We start from the raw sequence: 15,958 nt of genomic DNA on the forward strand, positions 1-15,958 counted from the left end.
TGTGTATTTCAAAGTGCACAGTTAAATTCATCTTTCCTGAATAATTGCTAAAGAAGAGAACACAAACTCCCACAAATCTCAACCTGGTAAGTCCCAAAAGCTGCTCCTGCCCAAGGCGAGACTCAGTACTCAATACAGTCAGTTCTCAAATAAGGAAGTGTGCAGATAAATCCTGGCAATGGGATGCCAACTAATAGCACTATTTAACAACCCTAGAAAGGCTGAATAAAAGGATGTTTAATTCAAGAGAAATTGCAAGGAAAACCTTATACATAGAACATAACTACCCATGCTTCATTTCAATGTATCAAGTGCTACTAAGACAGTGTCCTGTAAATCTTTCTGCTGCTTTTTTCTCCTCTGGGTAGCCACCTATTCTAGCTTTCTCAGCTCACACTTTCCCCTCTGTTGTGACATCATTTGTGTTTGTCCCCGAGATTCATGCCAACTTTGCTATCATTTGGGTGTCTAAATGCAGTGCTACGATTAAGATTGCATCTTTAACATTTGTATTCACATACTGCATTCAAGACTTTCTGTGACTCAGGTATCTATTCATATATCTCTGAATGTAAAACATGCATTGTTGGGCAGTCCTGTTAAGGTCTAGGACTTACTTCAAGCTGACACTGTAAACAGTGATATTTACAATTCAAAATCTGCATGCAAGGTCTGCCTTCAGAAACATGGTTTTGGCAGCTGTCAGGAATAAGGAGCATTCTGGCTGTGGAAAATATTCTATGAGGGCCTTTATAAACCTGGATTGCACCTTCGATGGAGTGATGTTTGAGGAGATGGCTGCAGTGGAGTGCTTTCAGCGGTCTGGCCTCTCACAGCAGAGAGTCTGAAAACACCACCCTGCGTGGAAACAAACTAGAGCTGGTCTGAGACAAGCCATGATTGCAGCAGACATTTGGCTTGAGACAAGGTAACTATTTATACCAGCTTTCTTGGGTTTTTTGGGGTTTTGTTATTTTTGGTTTTTTTACCTTATATAAACACAATGTTCCCTATTCTTTTAAAATATACAAGAAATCTTGCTGCCTAAGATTGATTCCTTTCCCCTACTATGTCACTGTTCCTGTCTGTGGTGAGTTTCCTACAGCTACAAGGACATCATAATCCAAGATGGTGATTATTCTGTGAACAGCCAGGGTGACTGAAAATATTGTTCAATGCACTACTGAAAGCATGATATCCCAAATTTCCTGCAAGGGTTGAACATCATTGCAAGTTAGAAACTCTTTTTAATAAACTAATTAACAACGACCAAATCAGATCCTGGCTTTGTACAACTTTTGCAAACAACCTGGTACAAACTTTACCAAATGTGAAATGTCTTTTGAAGCAAAACCCTGGCAGTTTCAGTTTCTTCCTCAAGACTTCCATAAAATAACTTTATCTTAAAAGGTAACAATAGCAACTCTATAAAGAGGAAAAACAGTCTTCAAAATTCACCACTAAAACAGAGCTCAAAATCTCCATCTCACTTTATTTACTCACATGATTTAAAAATAGGAAGAGAGATTCCAGTCATAATTTGTGCTAAAACAAGCATTCTTCCTCATTTTTGGGGCTACTCAGATCGGGGATGCCAGCCAAGTAGTACTGAGGGGTCCAGAGCCTCCAGTATCGAGTTCACAAACAGGGCTGGGATGTAAGGTGCTCCTTTTACAGCATTTTGATATAACATCAACAGACAATAGGGGGTTTTATCTGTATCCTCAATACTTGGCATTTTAGGTGTAAAGAAAATGGAATCTAAGATTACTAAAAGGATAGAACAGATAGTCATAGAAATTAGACATATCAAAATTTAAAACAGAGAAGAACTGTAATAAACATCAGATATCCTGAAAACTTGTTCCAGTCTTTCAGTCATAAAAAGAAGGGCAGAGATGCTCATTTGTTACTCACTGGTTTGGAAGGATGTTGCCATATGATACTGAGATGTACCAACCTTTTTGCTCCTGCCTTTACTGAAAAATCGCCACATTAAAGAGAAGCAAGCAAAAGGCTATTGTAAAAGTAAAGAAAGAACTGTTCCCTACATATCATAGTAGGCATGATAGGTAGTAATGGATACTAACTGCACCACAAGGGATTCGAGTTAAGAAGCAGAAAAAACATTCAACTAGCATGGATAATGAGTGACTGGAATAATTTGACTGGGGAAATTGTGGAGTCTTAATCTTTGAACCATTTTAAGGACAGCTCAGGCAATTAGTCAAGAGTAATCCATGACAGGAATATCATCTGCCACAATGTGGCTCTGACCTGGGGCAGAAGGAAAGTCCAGGTGATGCTCTCGGAGCTCCTTCAGTTCTTATTTTTCTATTAATTTTATTGTTTATTCTTATTCAGAAAACTAATAAACAAAATCATATCTACTGTCTTTTTGTTACAGGCATACCTGCAGCCTCCAGAATTCCTGATTGCCTTTGGGAAGCATTGTATGGATATTGCAGCTATGTCAATAATTTTTATATCACCTGTGGGACAAGTTAGCATTTGTAAACAAACATATTGTCAGGCAAATTTAAATCAGTCTTTCCTTGGTCTTCAAGAGGAGCTCGATTGCATCATGTAGATTCAGACAACTAAGTTGGCAGCTGGTCTCCCAGGGCTCCCTTTGTAGTCAGCACATAGATGGGCACTTTCAGGAAGCAACTGAAAGCATGAGACTAATTTATGTCCTCTGAAGACTAGCCAAATAACTGAGCAGGTTATTAAAGTAAATTAAATTGCACACCAGTAGTTGGACAGTGTTAACACTCTCCTTCCATACCTTCATAATGCCTAAATTACTAAGCGATAAATAACCAATATTTACAGAGAGGATATGAAAATATATCATGGAAAAAATAGTATTAAATTAATCACATCCACAGAGTTTAAAGATTTTGTTGCAATCTCTCCTCCCATTTCTGTACCATAAATAATATCAGGGCAAACTAACTGCTTTCCCTTACAAATCAATGTGAAAAAAATTCTGAAAAAGGCTGGCTGCATAAATATCTAGTGAAGAGTAAAAGAAAGCAAACCTACTCTATTTTGGCTCCCAGTCAGAGTGGTAGTAAAAATAAGAATGTGTTAAATAAATATGTTTTAGGACTACTTAGTTGTGTTTTATAGTAAGAATAAAGTAAACACACTTGGTATCATTTCTTTCAAGGCTTTTTAAGATATAGATTCCCACAGTTAAGTAATAGAACAAAATTAAAGAACACAGAAGTTTTCTCTATCCTCCAGCTTCCTGGTCTGCATCAATTAAAATTATCCTAGGATCAAGAGTGCTCCTGTTTCCATCCACAATATTCAATATTCCTTTCTTATCTAACAAGGTCTAGCTGAGTAACTCCTCAACACTGAGAGAATATTGATGAGTGAAAACATAATATTTTCTTCTTACTGTCCGCTTAAAACAATTCCTCAGAAGACTGTCAGGTAGGCTTCTGCATATGGTGGGATTGTGTAAAGAATAAAGATGATGTTGTGAATGAACAGCACAAGAAAGAACCCGGGACTGCCGCCTGTTAGTTCTGTTTTTTGTTGGTTGGTTTGTTTGTTTTTAGGGGATAGGTGTATCATAATTTCATCAAATTTTAAAGTTCTTATTTATATTCCCTCTCACTATTTCAACTGAATATCACTGAATTGCATTGACATGTGTAGTCAGCACAGTCTCACTAAGCCCCAGGATAATCAGTCTCCCACTGAATACTGCAAATTGACAGTTTAATAGAAGAACAAAATATTTGCTATGTACAAATAATGGAAAAGGTCCACACAATTTTCAGGGACTCTAGCTGGAACTGTTATGATAATTATAACTACTAAGTACAGCCAAGAGACAGTTTTGACCCATTTAATCAAAAGGATATGTGTCATATTAATACTGTCATTACTGTGTAAGTTAATCTAAACATCCATATTTATCCTTCCTTAAATACTCCTTTAAATACATAATTCAGATTGATGCAAAAATATTTAGTTCTTTAGCTTGCAGTGTGAATGCAATACTAAAATTTTAATATATTTTTTCTTTTATTTTATTTTTTCATCAACCAGCTTGTGAATCTTTGCCACAGTGACAGAAGTATCTTTGATGGCAGTTGCCTTTGGGGTCTCACTTGTAATGGGGGGGTTCAGAGTCACTTCCACGGGTACCAGAATGCCAGGTGCTGCACATTGAGGGCTTTACTGCACCCTGATGCTGCTGCAAGGGGAAGGATTGTTTCCCCCCATGAAGTCTCATAAAAAGAAATTGCTTCTGGACTGCTGGCAAGAATGTTTAACATGGCCCATGTTTAACATCGCCCATGCAAGTGCCCTGCAGAGTTAAGGAGGTGAACAATTTCCAAAGCTTAGATAATGCTGCAGGAATTGGTGCTGAATAAATAATTCATGTATGCTTTCTTATGACTAAAAAAATATACACAAAACTTGTGTGGTTTGACTCAGATTTAAGCTACTATTAAGGTATTAAGTTTTATAGCAGATGTCATTTTTGTCTATTTTCTTCTTTTAGCACAAGGGCCTTTTCCAGAGGCTTGATGGCAGTGTAATAGAGACTTGATAAATGGATCAATACATTGTTTTCATTCTTTCCAGGTGTTTCCTGCATTATGCAGAAAGCTGAAAAGTGCAAATTTTAGTATCTCTTACAAGACAAGGAGTGCAGTTCAGAAAACAATGTGGATCTTTATTTGGCCAGAAATATGATGTTTGATATGGGTAGAATGGGACACACATCAATAGACACAAACAAAACAAAACAATAGTGAAAAAAAGAAATCTATGAAGGATTCCAGTTATGGAAAATATTATATGCAGTTTTTATAGTAGATAGGACAGCTAGGACTTTCTGTTGACTACCTCTTCCTGACACCCACCGGTGTCCAATGGATGCATTTGGCTTGTGCTGTTTACTATTGTATTGCTACCACTAGCTGCTTTAAAAACAGTAGGCTAAACAGAAGCAATGCCAATAACCACTCTGGAAAGTTTCCTTATGTATGAATATAGAGGTTTGTTTGTTTTTATAGGGTCTAGATACAAAACTGTAAATGAAATTCATAACTGAATGATGCAAAAAAGGATTACACAGGAACATTCAAATCTTTAGTAATTAATTGAAGAGCCAGGGACTTATTTGACACAAAAATTAATAAAAATGAAAGCACAGACAAATTCTATTTCCTGCTTTTATGTTATGTAACCCATTTTCTGTTTAGAAATTAGGCCACAAGAAGTTACGGAATTCCAAAGCACTTCAGCTGTCATTTTGCATACAAACATAGAAAAACTGGCTATAATAACCTACTAGTGTAAAGGTTACTTCAAAATTCCCGTTGTCATCTTCTTGAATGGTTGTCATAACATTTCTTCATATAAATACGTGGGAGGAATGAAGCCATTTTAAGAAGATTCTGAAAGATTTTTTTTCCCTCAATTGCCCAGCTTTTAAGAGCATCTGTTTTCTGACATGAAATATTTATATAATTTGTTTATTACTTTTGTATTTTATTGAGGTACGCAGCTGTGGATATTTGGTTTAACCTTTTAGAAAGAAACCTGCAGCCTTATAGTTTTGTTACATTCAAAAATATAGAAGGTATCATCCAACAGATCTGGCAGGCTTTCTACTTCAAAGCTCATAATTTAGTTAAGTCCACTAATAGAACTATATTTCATATATGCTTTATGCTTGTATTACTCCTCAGAGAACCTAAAGATGAAAATAAAGTCATTTATTGCATAAGGAATAGTGACTGTATTGGCCATTAACCTCAATATGTTGCATAGACTAGAATGGGGCATATAAAACACTCACAGTAGTGAGATTTGACAGTACAAGACATTTATTCTTTCTTATAGAAAAGAACTCACAGATATCTGTGCTCACACTACTCTGTGCTGCCATCTCCATTCAGATAATTTGTTTTCTGCTTCATACAATACTTGAACTTCATGCCCCAGGCACCTTATTTTCTTACAATTTCCCTTTCTCCTGCAATAATAGTACTGAAAAAAATGTTATGCCATATTAACTTATAAATGAAATTTTTTCCATTAGCATTGTGTTTACAACTTTAAATGTTAGTGTAATATGATAATCACTAGGATATGCATTATGCTGCTTATATGAAGAACACTTTGCTAAAAATTAAACCCTTTTCACATTCATTTTGCATGTAAGGGCACACACAGATTTTTGTTTTTTAAAACTGTTGAAAAATATATTAGCTTTTCAGAATTAGAAAAAGGAGAATGCTTCCATGACTAACTTCTTCCAAGCCTCTGGATGAATGTCAGTATCAGTTAATCTGTTCCTAAATTTTTATGCAAATACATGCAACTCCTAAATATTTTGGAAAAGTGATTTATCTGCTGGAGTCCAATGAAACAAATCCTCTTTGCTCCTAGGTACTCTTCCAGATCTGGCAGAATTGGGCTGTTTATAGATAATACTTTAAAAAACAAAAAAAAAAAAAATACTGTGTGAAAATATTGTGTAGATTACAAATTCAAACACTCAGAAGTTAGAAACTGATGGTTTAGTTAAATTCCGTCCCTCTGTTTTTGTGTACTTGAATGACGAAACAGGAATCTTTCCTCATAATACACAACTGCTGTCTGTGGGAATCCTGCCTTCTCTTTTGAATCAGTTTTACAGTACTTTTTGAGTGTGTGATATACAGTTCTTAAGTCCATTACTGAAAATATCCACTCATCTACTGCTTGCTTAGAGCTGTCTTGAATTAATTTCTTTGAAAATTTTTGTGGTTTTTAAGAGCCTAGATTTCTAAGACTTTTGGTAAGACCTTAGAGCTATCCACAGCTCTTCGTGAATTCTACAAAATTCTTTAGTCTGAACAAAATTCACATACTTAGTTCTTAAACCACATATATAGATTGCTAGTATCATAGAATAATTGAGGGAAGGGACCTTTAGGATTGTGTAGTTCCTATCATGCCAATGTGGGCAGGGAACCTTCTACTATCCCAGGTAACTCAGAGCCCCATCCAGCCTGATCTTGAACACCTCCAGGGATGGGGAATCCACAACCTGTCTGAGCAACCTGTCCCAGTGCCTCACCACCCTTATAGTAAAGAGTTTCTCCTAATACCTGATTTAAATCTCCTTCAGTTTAAGGTCATTTCCCCTTGTCCAGTGACATTTTCTCATGTCCTTGTGAAGTCCCTCTCGAGTCTTTTATGCCCCTTTATGCACTGAACATAAATCAGCTGGGTATCTGTCAAGATGTGTTTCCACTTGCCTCCTTCCTGTGACTCACTTCAGTGAGTTTTCTTAAAAAATAGCTACAGAATGGAGTCTTGTCCAGAATGCGATAATGGACAAGGTCATTCATGAAACGCTAATCTTTAGTGGTGTATGGTGTCTGTAATAAAAGCCTCCTAATGAATTTTATATTGTTTGTTGCAAAAGGAAACTACTCTAGATAGGAAGGCACTAGCCACAGAGGACTACAGGTGGTGATTGATTTTGTTCCCTCATTCTTGGGGACATTTCTAATTGCTTATATGAAGCTGTCCTCCTTTCATTCTGGTTTTCAGTGGAAACTGCTGTGATTACTCAGCTTTGTAATCAAACCAGCTACACATGGTTCATCAAGAGTAGTTTCAAACCTGTACTAAACAGAGGTCTTTGTATTTTTTCAACACCTCCATCAGCTTCCTGCCCTAAATGGGAATGAGATGATTTCCTGCCCTCTCAACATTGCTCAAATGTGGGCTTCATTTAGAAATACTAACTTCACTCATTTGTGTGGCTTTGCAGGTGAGATTGAGGGTGACCAGAATGAGAGCATTTCTGGTAAGCAAGAAACATTTGTCAAGGGTTGCCCACATATCATTACATCCTACCTTCCAGATGTTGCTTTTCAAATGACTGAGAGTGGACAACTTAAAGGACCCCAAAGGCTGCTGGTTATGCAGTCAGAGAAGGGAGGTAGCTAATCCATCTGAAGTTAACAATAAGCTTTTGTTGAATGGAGTTCTCAGAAATGAATTAATTGTTAATTATTTTTCTCTTAAATGTTAATTATCTTTCTTTTTAGATGAAATTTTCAGCTACATACAGACTGTGTTCCCTAGAAAAACGGAGTGTTTGACTGGTCAAGAGGGAACTGTTGGTCATTACACAACTTGCAAAGTGACAGGCTGAGTGTGAAGCTGAGAACAGGGTGTTATAAAAGGTAGGTGGGAAATGTCATTCACTCATAAGAAGCAGGGCAGCAAGGATAATTCATTACAAATCCCTTTGTGCATAGAATGAGCCTCAGGCGAGCCTGTTCTAAGGATGGGCAGTGAGGATATAAAGCTTGTTCCTGAGGCTCGTGGGATCCAGATACTGGGAAACAAGGATTTTTGAAAGCTATGATCCCAACCCAGCACCACAGGAGTTTGAATACAGTTCGGGTTGGAATATGTGCCTTAAATACTGATCTGGGCACAGCACAGAGATGAGGAAACAAAGCTCAAAACTTACCATCCAAGTGGAAGAAGCTGATCAAACATGGAGCTGTGTCACACAGTAGGTGAATGTTCGAAACATAATGTGCAGCCCAAAGAATTTAAAAGCATTTTGAACCTCTTTAAAAGCCTAAGCCTGGACTCTGCTCTCTTGTAGTCTTCCTGCCACAAAGCAGAGCACTGCAGAATTTCAGGACCAAACCCCAAGGCATCTAGTTCCCAGATTCCAAGCACTGGTTGTCACTGCCTGGATGGTCTCTGATGTGAAAAAAAAATTGGAATGTGGACTGTCATTCTCAGGATCCCAAGATCCAGTATATTTTAGATACTTTCTGTGAAGAACATTGGCTATAAGTAAAACAAAGCATTTTTGTTTTTCTTTATGCTTTTATTTTCTACAAGAAGAACAAAAAATGTGGTTTGTTTAGAATTTTAACTTTTTTTTAGTTCCCAGAGAAGTCAGTTTTTCTATGAAGTGGATATTTTAACATGTTTTGGATATTAGTGGGCAAGTGCATACTTGACCCTGTTTGTTAATTTTCCTTTATATATAATATATTTTTCTTTATGACATACCTCTAAAAACACTAAAGATGGTACTATTTTTCTCGTTTTATTAATTGGAAGTTGAAATAAAGTGAATAGAGGCAAAAATGTAGTCTTTAATTTAAGACTTAATTTTTTACACTTTATATACAAGCAGAGTTCTTGTTGTCCTGATTTGCAAACTTTAAACGAAACTCTTCTGAGCATCAAGCATCACTTTTGGGTAACAAGAAAGCAAGTAGTTTCAATTAAGATAAGTTTCTCTTTATTTCTTTTAAAGGCAGAAGTACAATCTGATTTTACAAAAGTAGCAATAAATCATCATAACCAGGAAACCATTTTAGCATAATTTTCTAGGACATGTTTTTGTTCCTGTCTGTGCACACACAGTCACATTTGTTAATTTTTGAACTTTCTGATCAATTTAAACTAAGACCTGACAGGAAAGTATAGATTTCAGAAATAACTGAGGTAGTTATTAACCTGCACTTACAGTTCATAGTCAAGTACAAGTTTTCAAAAATCACAGTGCTAGGCAAAGGTGTGAGATGCAGGAACAGGGAAAACTCTGTGACACCATCTGTTAAACCTCCCAGCCCACAAGTTCTGTTGCAGAAGAAACAGACATCCCATGAAGGCCTCTTGCAGTACACAACCTGATTTATTAACAGTTCATTCTGCACTGTAAACTGAATGAAGTCTTGGAAAAATGGAGGGGAAAAAAGAAAAAAAAGTGTTGTGCTTTTGTACTAAAAATATGGGTACCAAAAATACACACATCAGTGGGTTCTGCTGGTAACTTTTCCTGTTACCCCCCATTAAAATCTCAGTCTTGTTTTAGTCCTGCCTTAAATGCAGAGCACACAAATGCCAGCACCAAGCCAACACTTCAGCACACTGGGGAAGGAAGTACACCCTTCCTCCTTGAGGGTCCTCATCAGCTCAAGGGTGTTATGGCTTCAATAACCAATTGGAAAAGTATTGATTCCAGGTTTCAATACTGCAGTCTCCTTCTCCAGATGTTACCAGGCATGGTGAGATATGATATTATCCCTACCATCACTGACAATATCAGTGGAAGCTGCAGGGATGAGCTGTTGGCACTGCTGCACCGTGGTCCCACACCTCTTTGTTAGTCAGAGGTCTTGGAGACTCAGGAATTCTGGTCTCTGTTCCCTGCTATACAGAGGAATGGCTCTCACTAGTCAGATTCTATGACCTACTCCTGCAAAAACATCAAATAATGCTCTATTGTGTCTCTGCAGCCCTCAGATGGAGCATGTTCATTTGCTCCTGGAGATGCATACTTCTTGTCTGTGCAGGCTACAAAGAAATAGGACAAGCTGTCTATCAAAGAAAACATCAGAAAGCTGAGTGCCAGACTGAAAACTACTTACTGTACTTATGAAAAAATCATTTTAAGGGCTCATAATTTAACTAAATAGGATTTTTTTATTATTTTTTCATATTATAAAAAAATAAAATAAACTCATGAGATGAAAGAAAATTGTATTCCAAAATTCATGTTCCCATGTTCTCAGTTCTGAAGTACTGCAGCTTCTAAGGGGTGCAACTAACAAAACTGGTTTAAACACCAGGTTACACACTAAGAATACCTAATAAATAGACTTCTGCAAATAAACAGAGTTCAGCAAAGATTCTGAGCATATCTGGTAGCTTGGCAGAGTCATAAGTCAGTGAACAAAGTGCTTTATTATAGAGTTTTGAGCAACTTCTGTTACACTAGATTTTCCTTGATGGTAGACAAAGACTACTTCAAAGGCCTGGAAGCACAATCAAATAACCCAGACAGGCATGTAAGGTATGTAAATTTTGCTTGCATGTATGCATTTAGTCTATGAGGATTATGCTAGCAAGAATCACTCATGAGGCTAAGAGTAGCAGAATTCTGGCATTATTCTTTCAATATGACACGTGGCTGATTCACTGAATGTGACAACATTGCATGGTGGACTCAGAAATTTTTGGCCAGTATAAATCCAGAACTTGAAAGGAAAAAGGTGTGCCAGGAGATTATCTCCTCTTCTCTCAGAAGTTCAGCAAGTATTACGCTGTGTTGTGCTGCCCTCATCTCCTCTGCCCATCCTTCAAAAAGAGTCTGGATCATTCCATCCCAATGCTCCAGTCACAGAAGCCATCCCACCATGTCTCCATGGTTCCAGTAAGAGCGTGGCTCTGCAGGCACGTGTACATCTCTAACTCCAGATGTTTATTCCCTGTGCTGTGTGCATTTGCATAAAGCCATTTAAGGCAGATCCCCTGATGAAGCCAACTCATTGGCTGGGGTCACTGGAATTCCTTTGTGCTGCTCTTCAGCTGCTCCTGCTGACCTGTGACCCCTCTCCAGCTTCTGGGCATCTCCTGCCGGTACTAGTATAAAAGTCAACAAAAAATTAAGTTATGAATAATTCATATTCATATGAATTGGCTGTTTTGGGAAATATTTTGTGATTATAAATGGTAACATATAATGTACTGGTATCACTGCAACATGTCACAAATTGTCTGATACTGTTATTAAAATAATGGCATAACTTGTGTTTGTCCAACTGGATTCTGTTTCATACAAAGATACCTACCCATGATTCTTATGATAGTAACTTGTCATTTAGCACTTGAAATGCCATAGTTTGAAATTGTACCAAACATATAAATCTAATTCAGAGAGTGTGTCCTTCTAAAATCAGATGAAGCATTGATTTAAGGTATTTCTCATGAAACATATGAAAAAATTGCAGCAGCTTTGCTTCAGAAAGACTTTCCTCAATCAAACAGGCCTCCATTCTGGAATGTGTGCAAGATGAGTTCAGTTCATCTCAGCCTAGGCAACCTCAAATATCTCTCTTTTCATTTGCAGAGTATTTAGGGAATTGTCTGAGTTCTTCTTTAAGCTTATGTCCTAACCAATCCATTGGTGGTATTTAGAGTACTATAAGATTTGCAGTGTTCAGAGAATCTGGCATGTCTCTTGTGCTAAGGTCACAGCATAAGTGAGAAATTACTTAGCAACTTGACACCTTGCAAAATGAAATATTTATTTTGAAATATTCAAGGAAAGACATTATCTTTATGAGCTTCTGATGGTGGATCTTTTAATTTTTGTGGAACCACTCACAACAATAAGGAGCCTATAGCATAAAGTCTACATCATCTGACATTAAAAATGTGGCTATTTTTTATTTAAATATTTGTAGTAGCTTTCCTTTCAAAATGAACAGTAACTTCTAGAATGAAACTTACATTTATGCAACTGTTTGCAAAATTGTAATTTTTTTATATTATACATTGTTTCAATCATTTAATAGCATTCAATTTACTGGAACTATATTACTTTAAAAATTATGCTCTTTTCTTTTAGTTATATTGTGTAGATGCCAGGATACATTTGCTATGTTATATTAAAATTATAATTAATATTAAATAAAAATGTCTCCAAAAGCATAATACATAATTGCTGTAGTCCATTTGTCAGAGAATGAGTCTGTGGCAATGAGACATTCTTTATATACTCATATACATAGCAAATTGCCTTATAGTGTTCGCATAGTCTATATGAACTCTCAAGTGTACATTTAACATTCAAGATTCATTGTATCTGGCATTTGCACAACTGTTGTCTCTAAAAGCAAGTTATGTGAATCATCACAACAATGATTCTTTGGGGAATTCTTCTTTCTTCCATGATGGATTCTATTTTTCTGTGAAATTCTGAAAATTGAACTGTTTGTGGTAATTGGGTTTAAATTCTTCCACTCCTCCAAACAGAATTTGTTTATGTACATGCAGTTGGAGCACATCTGCACCCAGTTAACTGTTTTCAGTTAGCAAAATCAGCTGCTTTCAATAATTACACGCACTATCATAGCATATGTGAGTTCCTGAGTCACATTCACTTTATAAAATGTTACATCCACATGTAAACTTATACATTTTTTTAACCAGCATAGTAGAAAAAATTTCCCATATTCATGGTTTCTTAAATTAGCTTTCACAGAATTTCTACACTTCTTAAGGAGATATGTAGCATATGTCATATTGATCCCAACAGATTTTTAGGAGCAGGCTTGTGGCACTATATCCAGAAAAGGCCAATGCAAATACACACCAACTCAAGATGTGCCTCTGCAAGCAAAGTACCTCACAACAAATACTTTGAAAAGGGAGGCACAGTACGTGAGAAAGCGTATTTAACTCACCTCTCCAAAGGTGCCAGATACGCCTTCTACAACTACAGATAGAATAGAAAATAACTTAGGAAAAGCCCACAATCTTCTTCCTTATGCTTTTAATTCTTTCTGAGAAAGGAAAATTTTGTATGAAACCAGACAGGTTTTTAGGCTCAGGGTTCTGCAACCAGGTCACAAATAAATAAATAAATAAATAAATAAATAAATAAATAGCTGGGTAAATAAATAAATTAAATAATAAATATTTTAATTGTTGTTACTATACAGGCTGTCTTCTTTTGGTTTCATGTTGCATGGTCACCAATCCAAATACTTTTCCATTAGACATGAAGTTTAGACTCTCCTGACTGCTTGTCATGGGGTAGCTTTACCTTTAAGGTGGTTTTGGGAGCTAAGGAAGTTGAAGCTGCTGGTGGCTGATGGGAGTCTTTCCTCCTGACCAATTATCGGTCATTTCTAAGAATTGACAGCAGTTTTGACCATTAAAAAGTTAAGTCAACTTGTGAACACCCCCTTAAGATCCAAAGTCAGAACGCTCTTGTTCTCTTTGGTTTCCGGCTTCTGGAAAGGTAACAAGGCTCTGTCTTGGCCTCCCCCCCGCCTCCAGGCCGACAAGGCCGCAGAAGGGGCGGGGGGCGGGGAGAAGCAGAGCCGGCCAGCTTGGCTTAGTTTGTAGTTTCTGCTGCTGGACTGAAACCTGACACCATGAGCTCTTGCAGCTTTTCTAAGGCTTTAATTCTTTTGCTACCTGGATAAAACGTACATATTACTCTTTTTTCCCAGAGAGACAGAGAGAGAGACAATCAACATGAAGAAGACATAATAAAACCAACAAAAACAGTGAAGAAAAGAGTTAAGTTTTAGATGGGGAGAGGAGAGAATAAGGAGATGTTTATAAGCTGAAAATATCTTTCTGTTAAAGCTATGGAGATGGACAATAGTGGTTTGAAAAAAACTCCTTTAATTCATGACAGAGTATATTGGGAGGAATGGAGTGTTCAAAGTGTGGATTTTGAGCAAAACATGGAGTAGTTGTGACACAGTGAGGTGCTGGAACAGAGTGAAGCGAAGATTTGAGGCCTTGAGGGCAATGAGAAAACTGCTTCCAAGGAAGCTCACAGAGACAGATGAAGAGGACTTTTGCCTTTGAATAACTCATCCGTAAAATGACATCCCTAGACTCATGGCCCACACATACCACAGAGTGATGTGAAATGGGAGGAGTGAACTCTGATGACAAGATTTCCGGGCAGCTGACATCGAGGAAATAGAAAACTATAACAGAAATAGTTTTCTCATGAGAAACTCCATAATTAGCAGAAGAAGACTTCTGTTTCTCTACAAAGACTGATGAAAAGACTGTAGCAGAAATTAAGACTGTTTTAACCACCAAAGTTCTAAAGTTTTTTGTCTCTATGTTGTCACGTGTACAAAGGAATGGTCAGGTAGTGGAGGATAAAAGAGTATTCTGGAAGTTTATTCTGGTGTTTTTATTCTTGTACTTTTGTTAATAAACTTTCTTTATTCCTTTTAAGTTTTAAGCCTGTTTTGCTCTTGTTCTAATCCATATCTCACAGCAAGAAATAAGTAATTTTTTTAGTTACTGCTTTAAAACCACAACACTGCAACAACAGTACAAAACAAAAAAAAGCAAAATACTTAATTTTTCTAGTTCTAGATTGCTTATACCACTCCTAAAAAAGTCAGGACCAATAAACTCATAAGTAGCTGGTCAGTAAAATTTCATCGTTGCATCGTGAAAATTGAATTTAAAATACAGTCTTATACTTTTTAAACATACCAGCTTGTTTTTTTAAAACACCGTAATAAACCAAATATGACAGAGAATAAAACAATGTGGCTTGTAAAGTAGAAAACAATTAGATACCAATAGAATCCTTTATTTCAGTGGAACTAAATAATTTAATTTATTTCTCTGGATTTAAAAAAAGAAAAGGAGACGATAAATGTATCAAATGATAAGCATAAATATGATGCTATAGTTGTATTTGAAGATTTTGAGTTTTCTGCTATAAACAACATACCAATGACAGTAACAGAATACCATCAAAACACACACATTTTAAAATAGCTTTACAGAGATACAGCTCCTAAAACTATTATTTTAATTTTGAAGCCTTTTTTTTCCATAAAATCCAACTTCAATGTATTGTTTTCCCAGAAAACAGTGATTTTAAATTTGTGTTTGAATAAAGAATTATGAAAAAGTGTCGGATTGTCTATAGAATGTGAAAAGAGTCTCCACTGCACTTCATTTTTGTTCATATTTGTTGAATGAGGAGCTGCATAGTTGCTGCTCTCTGAGGCTCTTCTAAGTATGATGCACCACACTTGGACCATGGCAAGTTGGTGGGTTTGTATATGAATAGACCCGGAAATCAGAAGTGATTGATGTGATCATCTTGCCTGACCAAAAGTGGCAAGCATCCTCAGAAACTATTTGTGCCAGAACTTAAAACATATTTCATCTTATTTTGAAAACTGCATTGCAATCTCCCTTGAGAACTCTGTTTCAATGTGTAGTTGTACTTCCAGTTTAAACTTTCATCTGATTTGATCAAGTTATTTTATCTATTTGTACCTTTGCCTGTCATACTAAAATACCTCTCCTTATCCATCTTTTCCATGTGTAAATACCAGAGTAGCATATAAGCTCTTGACCTTCTTTATAGTAACATGTAAAG

Source organism: Pseudopodoces humilis, chromosome 5, assembly GCF_049639895.1.
Source record: "Pseudopodoces humilis isolate 2021_Gansu_Grassland_sample_001 chromosome 5, ASM4963989v1, whole genome shotgun sequence".
Lineage (NCBI taxonomy): Eukaryota > Metazoa > Chordata > Aves > Passeriformes > Paridae > Pseudopodoces > Pseudopodoces humilis.